The following is a 9360-nucleotide window of genomic DNA, read 5'->3' on the forward strand; positions in this document are numbered from 1 at the left end:
TGTAAGGGTAATTTATCCTCACTAAGGGAATGTCATGGAAGATTCTGAATGTGTAGATTGTATGGTGAGGGACCCTGAAGGGGTGGATTGTTGGGGAAATATAGGAAAGTGGTCAAGGCTTCTCAGATGTTCAGAATCTTGCCAAGGGGCCGGCCTGTGGCTCACTCGGGAGAGTGTAGTGCTGATAACACCAAGTCAAGGGTTAAGATCCCATTACTGGCCATCTTTAAAAAAAAAAAATCTTGCCAAGCATTTGCTGTGAATGATTGTGTGTGGGCAGAGTTAGTGCGCCTGTGTGGTGCCTCGATTTGGCTGGTGTTTTACTGCCTCAAGCGGCCTATGCAGCATAAGCGGCCATGCCTTTCCAACCTGCGGTTTCCAAGTACCTGTTTGCCAGTCACTTAGTTCATAGACCTGCGTGTGGAGGGTCTGGTGATCCAGCTTGGCTTGTGAAGGGTTTGTGACCCAGTCTGGAATGGGCTTGAGGGGTCTGTGAGCTCCAGACCCAGCCCTAGCTTGACAATTGGCCCAGTTGCTGCAGCATTACAGGCAGGTAAAAAGCTCCACAATTGGAGTCATGAAGAGGACTAGTAGATTTACAATTATATTCTGAATTTGTAACATTTCATATAAGAATTTCTCAGTTTATACTGATTTCTCTTGAATTCTTTTAAAAGTCATTTTCTGTTTTGCCAACATTTCACATTTTTAGGATTCCTTTACCAATTTCTCTGAATGACCAATTTGATGAATTTAGCAAATGTACACATGTACCAGACTTATTGCTTCTCACTATTTATAAAGTTGTCAAGCAATTTGTATTTTATGGGATGGTTTTAAAAGAATTTGAAAGCAGTTTTAATTTTGTCTTTGGATGGCATTTGAAGGACTGTTCAGTTTGCCTCCATCCCAGAGCTACAGAGAGGAGAATCAGCACCCAGCACACCTGGGCTGTCCATCCCAGAAGGGAAGGGTATGGGGTGGGGGGTGGGGGTGCAGATTTTGTTTGCAAGGAAAAAAGGGGCAATGGATATTAGTTGGCCACACTAAGGCTGTCAGGAGCAAGTGAAAGAGCAGATAGGCAATGAAAGCCGAGCAGCCATGGTGAGACCTGCGGGAGAACCTGGAGGAAGGGCAGAGGCCCCAAGGCAGCTTGGTCTGGGCAGCTTGCCTGTTCCAGGCTTCAGCATCTTTGCAACAGCCCCACATGATCCTTTCTTCCTTGCAACCAGAAAAACCAAAGCAGAGGACAATTAAATTAAATATTTACCTAACCACACACGTACAAGTTGTTTCTGCTTTTTTCCCCTGTAGACCTAGAGCTAGGGTCTGGAGCTCACAGACCCCTCAAGCCCGTTCACAAACCCTTCACACACAGGTCTATGAGCTAGGTAACTGGCAAAAAGGTCCTTGGAGCCTTGGCTGAAGTAGGAATAGTCTTTATTCAGCACACACAACACTGAGCCAAGCAGTCCACAGAGAAACTCAACTGCTACCGGCAAAGTCCAAAGACAAACTGAACAACAGCCAGCAGAGTAAACATGCTCTATTTTTAAACTCAAGCTCTACTGGCCAGCTCTGCTTCACAAACTCAAGAACACACAATAGGAACAAAACTAAAAGAATACATTGGTGCACATGTGCACTAACTCCACCCACATACAACTTGTTTATAAGAAATGTGCTGCTCAACTCCCAACCAGACCTGAGCCGAGGGAGCCTGACTAAATTATCCTATTTTCCCCACATCCCCCAATTATAATAATGTTATATTGAATATAATTGGGCACCGAGATTTTATCATGTTTAGAATTATTTTCGTAAGGTAGAATTCCTAGAAATTAGTGGGTCAAAAAGTTAAAACATCAGTGTTCATGCCAAATGGCCCCCCCATTTGGGTGAAAGGGATTTTACCAGTTGACAGCAGCAATGTCCAAGACAGCCTCTGGGCCTATATCACAATGCCCATGAGTGTTTTCTCCTGAACAAAGTCCTCACGGTTTAGTGATCTATAGCTGCAAACCATGGGAGGTTAGTTAAAATTTTGCTCTTGAAACAGGTATTTCCGACACATAGTCCTTCTTGTCACACATTTCACTGATTCTAATTCAAGGAAGGAGTGATGTCATCTGGCAGTATCACTGCATTTGAGTCTCTTTTCTTTCAAATCCAATCTGGAGATCTGCATTCAAAAAAATCATGGCTGTCATAATTGTATGCCATTAATGTTCTCAAGAGGTAGACTGCCTGGAAAGGAGCTCCTAAAGTGGAAGGGAAAAGAGCAGTAGGGAAGCCCATCATATATTTTCAAAAGAGGCAAGTCTGGGAGGGGACAGCAGCAAAATCCTTTTGCACTTTTATTCTGAAAGTGAAGAGAGTGGACATAAGACCTTCAAGCTACCTTCCCGTCTGTTGATCCTACTGCCTCTCTTCTGCACCGAGGAGGAGCATGTGTGTATGCTGGTAAAGGGGTTGGTGGTGGCCTGGGTGGGACTGGTCAGGGCAGGGACCCCTGCATGGACCCTGATGTCTTGGGATATGTGACTGTCCTTAGCCAACAATGGACAAGCTAAGAAACCACTTTAAGTCTCAATCTAAAAATCTACATTGTTTTCTGCTTTAAAATGCTCTTAATTTAATGATCTAATATGAAGATGTAAATTCTTTCAGAAACAGTTTTTATCTGAGGCAAGCGTCAAAACTGTAGGTTTTAAGTGGTTGCTAGAATTACCATCTCTACACCCTGGTTTGATGAGGAAAGATAGTTTATGCTGAGTGCATGAGTGAGTGTGTGTGTGTGTCTGGAGGGGCTTACGTTATGGATCCAGCATTGTCACTCAGTTAAAAAACCATTCTCTTGGGGCCGGCCCGGTGGCGCACTCCCGTCCGAGGGTTCGGATCCCATGTACAGACCAGCTCCCGCTGAGCGAGGCACGGGAGCAACGCCGAGGCTTGCGATCCCGTCGCCGGTCGCCGGGCGCCGGTCCCCGGCCCGGGACGGGGGCAACACTGAGGGTTGCGATCCGTTGCCGGACACGGAAAAAAAAAAAAAAAAAAAAAAAAAAAAAAAAACCCATTCTCATGCCCATTGCCCCTAATCAGCAGATGAAGAAAGAGCTCCAGAAAAATCTTTTGACTTCACGTTGGCCCAAAGTGAGAAACCACTGTCAACATCTGAGTGGAAAATCCCAATATCCTCCAGTTCCAAACAGGTCGCTGTTGGAATCCTCTGGCTAGGTGACGTGGGCTCTGTTCCTTGGTCTAGTCGGTCTGCCCAGACACTGACAGGCAGCTGAGGATTTGCAAATCCTTAGGCATCGAGATATTCTGCGTCACCATGAAGACTCTCAGAGTTCCAGATCCCCAAAGAGGGGGTAACAAAGTCACTCTGGTGGGCCCAGACCTAAGCATGATATTGGAATGCTTTCTGTCTTTTTGAGATGTATGTATGTAAGTCTTTTTAAAAGCCAAATGAGCCTCTTGCCAGTTTTGTGTCCCAGGAATGCCTTTCTTAGGGGCCTTTGAAACGTGAACATTGAGAAGGTGGCTCCCTGTCTCCCTATGTCTGTGGGCGCTTAAGCCTGGGCGCTTGACTTCAAGAGGTAATTTCCTGCTTGTTGAAAAGACATGAGGTACCTTATTTTTCGTTTGGATAAGGAAAGTATACATGTTTGTATTGGGTTGTCGCAGCCTGGCTATATAAAAGGGTGAGCTTTCTTTCTGTCTTCATGATCTCTTTGGTAGATTGCCTAAGATGTGCATCACAGCCTGGTTTAATGCTTATTGAATAAACTATTTCCTTTCTCTTCTACCTTTATGGAGAAGTTTTCTGGTTTGGCAGGAAAGTTTATATTTAACTGTTTCCCCAGCAATTGAGAGATAGCAGTGAATGGGATAGAAAATGCTCCCAGCTTTTAGAAGGTTTTGATCTATTGACATGGGGCAGGAGGCAGACAATGTTTAAACACTGCCAGAAATGAATATATTGTTAGGAATGGGAATACCCCTGAAAAGTGGGGGAGGTCCCCTCTTCCCATGGGCATCCTGATCTCCTTTCCTAGGAAAGAAAGGCAGTGAGGCCTGTTGCCCCAGGAGCTTCTCTTGGGTTATTAGCAGATCAACACTGGAGATGTTACCCAGAATACAGGTAGACTGAAGACAGACCAAAAGAAAATTTAGTTGACTAGTTGTAAGCTCTAATGGGAGAAGGAATATACTAAGCAAAGGAAGAAATCACAAAGGAAAATCTGAACCGATGATTACACAGGAATTTACAACTTCTGTAGATTTTTCTTTTACTTTACCACAATTATAAGGCTGATCCCTGTATGGAATATATTTACATTAATATTCAATAAAGGGTTCATAAATGCTGATAAGAAAAAACACTAAGACCCAAAAAATAAATGGGCAAGGGGTAAAAACAGGCCCTATCAGAAAACACAGGTACAATGGATACGCGAGGGGGTATTCCACCTAGAAATAAAAGCACCTGCAACTCAAACCAACAATGAGGGACCATTTCTCACCTCCTAGGCAAATTGAGCACCTACTAAGGGCAGCTGGAGGTAACACAGGAATGAATGGGACCTACCGACAGCCTCTAGAAGTCTGTAAACCACACAGGGGTGGATAAGGGCTCAGATGCGTGCTGCTTAGCTCTTTAGATAAGTGCCTTAAGATGCCCCAGGGAGGGCGCGGCAGTGGGTGGAGGTGAAGTTTTGGGGGCATGGCCTTGAAGGAAGGTGAGACTTGGACTGAGAAGGGCAGCAGCAGGAGGGAGAACCAGATGGCAGAAGAACATTCACCTGGGCTAAAGTACTGTGAGAGAGAAAGCTGGAGGGAGGGAGAGGTCAGCCATACTGCAGGACATACGCTTAAACTGGGAGGAGGCAGAGAGGGTTGAAGGGGTCAAGCTCACATCTTGGCCTCAGTTCCCAAAGAAACAACCCTGCCCTGTTCTGCAGATGTGCCTCTGGGCCTCAGACACATCACACGCCCACTTCCCAAAAGTAAGTCCTGCCTTTACTATGGGGCCTGAATGCCAGGCCCCAGGGGACAGTTGACAAACATATTTATAAAGGAACTTAGCTTGCGATCGTTGTTCAGCAAAGAAGGGAACACATTCTTGGTGAAAGTTCGGCTAGTTTGTGTAGTAGCTCTCTTTGACTCTCCTGTTTGTATTAAAGGGCCATTCATATTCTAACAGCCATAAAAAGAAAGCTTCAATACCAGATAATAAACTCTCAGCGTGTTGTTTAGTGACAAAGATGAGGGAGTTTTTTGATGACAGTGTGAAAGTATAAGTGGGGTATTATATCTCTATATAAATTATGACTGAGGCCAGGTTAATTTTTTCTAGGGTTACATATGGATGAGAAAAAGGGTGTTTGCATTTTTACAAGGTGATAGAATGTCAGGGCTGACTAATGTCTCTAAGTATCTCATGCATGGAATTTAACCCTCTCCTATCTGCCTCTTGGAGGAAAAACCAAATTGGGTAGACAGCCACCCACAGTCCGCCATTCCTGATAGAACACTTGCTGAAAAACCCACTTTCCTATGAGGAGGGAAGCCCATGGACTCGCTCCTCATGGCACAGAATAACTGATAATCACCTTCTGTCCCTTTAGGATGCTTGGCCGAACAGGAAAAGTGCACATGCCTGTAACCATACTCACTGTCTTCTTAGGATTAAAGTCACGTTTCAGGTCCTACACCCAGAGGCCCTGCTATATTACTAGATTAGCTATATCCATGTTTGATGGCACGCTTTGGCACTTGCATTAAAGCTTTCTTCAAACTCCCCAAGATGTACAATATGAGAAAAAATGCTGCCTTCCAAGAGTTATCAAAAAGAACCTGGAAAGGATTTGGCAGAGCTGTACATCTGACAGACCTAGAATGGCCCCCAGGCCTCTAACGCACTGCTGGGAGCTCCCCAGATGGAAGAACATATCTCAGAAAAGATCGTGAACTCCAGAAGGGGGCTAGCCATGGACCACACACAAAAAGCTACTGTGAAGCCTGCAAAGTCTTGGTGGGCAGTAGCTCTGCTCACGGCCTGTAGAGTTCTTGCCCGTGGAGAAGGCTACCCTTGGGAGATGGATTTGTCTCACTATGCTGACCCAATGGCAGTAGCTGTTGACTCAAGTTTCCTTATCCTGATTCCATCTTCCCCAAACAATCTTCTGTTTATGGTTTGCTTTTCCAAATCTGGGTCAGCCACAGAGAAAACAATTCACAGATTGTGGGGTCCAGAGTTTTCCGATTCCTCTGAAAGCAACATTTCTCCCCCAAAATGCACTAAAATAGCATTCTTGTGTTGATACATCTCTTAAGTTTCATTAATGTGAATCTGTCCCAGAGAGAGGGTGGGTCTGGTTGACTCATGAGGACTCTGCCTAACCTATGCCTGATCACCACCATCTCCAACAGGAAGAACAATTAACTTTCATGTCCAAGTTTTTGTGTGGACACATGTTTTCAGTTCCTTTGGGTATACACCTAGGAGTGGAATAGTTGGGTCAAATAGTAACTCTATGTTTAATCCTTTGCCATTTTTTAATTGGGTTGTCTTTTTATTATTGAGTTGTAGTAATTCTTTTCATATTCTGGATATCAGTCCCTTATTAGATATAAATAGGCAAACCTTTTCTTCCATCACTGGGTCATCTTTTCACTTTCTTATTCGTATTTTTTTTTTTTTTTTAATAGATGACCGGTAAGGGGATCTCAACCCTTGGCTTGGTGTTGTCAGCACCACGCTCAGCCAGTGAGCAAACCGGCCATCCCTATATAGGATCCGAACCCGTGGCCTTGGTGTTATCAGCACCGCACTCTACCGAGTGAGCCACGGGCCGGCCCTCTTATTCGTATTTTTTGAAGCACAAATGCTTTTAATTTTTATGAAGTCAAATGTACCTATTTTTTCTTTGGTCGCTTGTACTTTTGGTGTCAGACTTAAGAAGTCATTACCAAATCCAAGATGACAAAGATTTACACCTATGTTTTTTTTCTAAGAATTTTATTGTTTTAGCTTTTACAGGTAGGTCTGTGATCCATTTTTTTTTTTTTTTTGATTGATAAGGGGATCGCAACCCTTGCTCAGCCAGTGAGAGCACCGGCCATCCCCATATAGGCTCCGAACCCACGGCCTTGGAGCTCCCAGTGCCGCACTCTCCCAAGTGAGCCACAGGGCTGGCCCCTATGATCCATTTTGAGCTAACTTTTGTATATGGTGTGAAGTAAATATATGGCTTCATTTTTTTTTTCAATGTGGATATCCAGTTGTCCCAGCCAATTTGTTGAAAAGACTACTCTTTCTCCATTGAATTGTTCTGGACATCTTGTCAAAAAATCAATTAACTTTAGGGGCTGGCTGGTTAGCTCGGTTGGTTAGAGCGTGGTGCTGATAACACCAAGGTCCAGGGTTTGATCCCTGTACTGGCCAGCTGTGGAAAAAAAAATCAATTAACTGTAAATGTGAGGGTTTATTTCTGGGTTCTCAATTCTACTTCATTGATGTTTACGTCTATCCTTATGTCACTATCACACTATCTTGCTTACTGTTGCTTCTTGGTAAGTTTTGAAATCAGGAAGTGTGATTCCTCCAGCTTTTTCTTTTTCAAGGTTGTTTTGGCTGTTCTGGGCCTCTGGAGTTTCTATTTGGATTTTAGGGTCAGTTTGTCAATTTCTGCAAAGAAGCCAAACAAAATCCTGACAGGGATTACTTTGAATCTGTAGAACAGTTTGAGGAGTATTGCCATTTTAACAATATTAAGTCTTTTGATCCATGAAAACGTCTTTCCATTTATTTAGATCTATTAAAATTTCTTTCAATGATATTTTGTAGTTTTAAGAGTATAAGTTTTACACTTCTGTTTTTAAATTTATAACTTAGCATTTTATTTTTTATTATAAATAAAATTTTCTTAATTTTATTTTCAGATTTCTCACTGCAAGTATATAGAAATACAGTTGATTTTGTATATTAATCTTGTATCCTACAACCTTGTTGAATTTATTTGTTTTAATTAGCCAGAATTTTTTAAAACATTATATAAAAACAACAGGAGAGGAAGAACTGTGAAGTTATGAAAGCTTCCTCAACCCACCTCATTCCAAAAGTTCAGAAAAACTAATTTTGTGTAAAAAATGGGGAATACAAAGTATCAATGTCAAATCCAAAGTGTCTGTAAAAAAAAAAATAAATAAAAGAAAGAGCAGAATAACATCCATAGAGACAATAAGCAAAATCATACTATTTCAAATCAAGAAAAAAGATATTATAAGAACCAGAATTGGAAAGGCTTAGAAATGAGATGACAGCACTTAAGACAGATTAAGAAATAAAAGGAAAAGTAATTTCGGATATGAAGACTAAAGTAGAAGAAACACAAAAGTGAATCAGATGATGCTTCATGAGAAACAATATAAAAAGGAGGAAAAATTTTAAATCAAAAAGAAATGAACACAAATAAGGAATTCAAGAAAGAAAATGACAAATATTGGAAACAGGCAAAGAAAATCCAAAACATGGATCATAGGAATCCCTGAAAATGAAACCCAAAGCAAGACAACAGAAGAAATACTAGAAACTATAATTTGAGAAAATTTCCTTGAAATTTTAAAAAGAAAAAGGAAAAGAAAAAAATTAATACTACATTGCATTACTCAGGATCCATTTAGGAGACAGAAACCACAAAGTAATTTGAAAAGGGAAAGTTTACTATGAAGAATTACTAACTATAATAGGGGATTGGAGCAATGGGGGAAGGACTAGTAAGAAATTGAACTCTAAAGAATATAGGAGTAGCAGATAAAGGGAGGAGCCTCTCCACCTAGGGCTGAGACAGAGGGCCCAGGAAAAGGTCCTCTGCCCCAGGCTGAGTTCAAGATCTTGTTGGAGAGGAAACAGCCATGACTCACTGGATGGTGGAAAAGTTTGCTGAGGCTGAAGCCACCCAAGCGGGTACCAAGGGAAGCTCTCCCTGGGGAGGTGCCACATGCTGCTTGCTGGCCACCAGGTGCTACTAGAGCTGAGCACTGCAGAAGCTGATGTGCTACAGGAGCGTGGCGAGCAAGGCACACCAGAATCAAGAAGAGAAACCTTTCTCCTCCAGTGTCCCTACAACACTTCTGCTGACAAAGTTTAACATCAGGCCAGCTGGCAAAGGAGAAATAATTAAAGGGTCCCACTCCATTATTGCAGAGCTGACAATGAAGAATGGATTTGGAGATGATATACAACAGATTAATAACTGGCACATCTGTATCAAAAGATACCTGAGAAAACGGACTCAGAATGAACAATACCAAGACATATTTTAGTAAATTGACTGGGTATTGAAGGGGAAA

The sequence above is a fragment of the Galeopterus variegatus genome, unplaced genomic scaffold (genome assembly GCF_000696425.1).
Source record: "Galeopterus variegatus unplaced genomic scaffold, G_variegatus-3.0.2 Scaffold7079, whole genome shotgun sequence".
Lineage (NCBI taxonomy): Eukaryota > Metazoa > Chordata > Mammalia > Dermoptera > Cynocephalidae > Galeopterus > Galeopterus variegatus.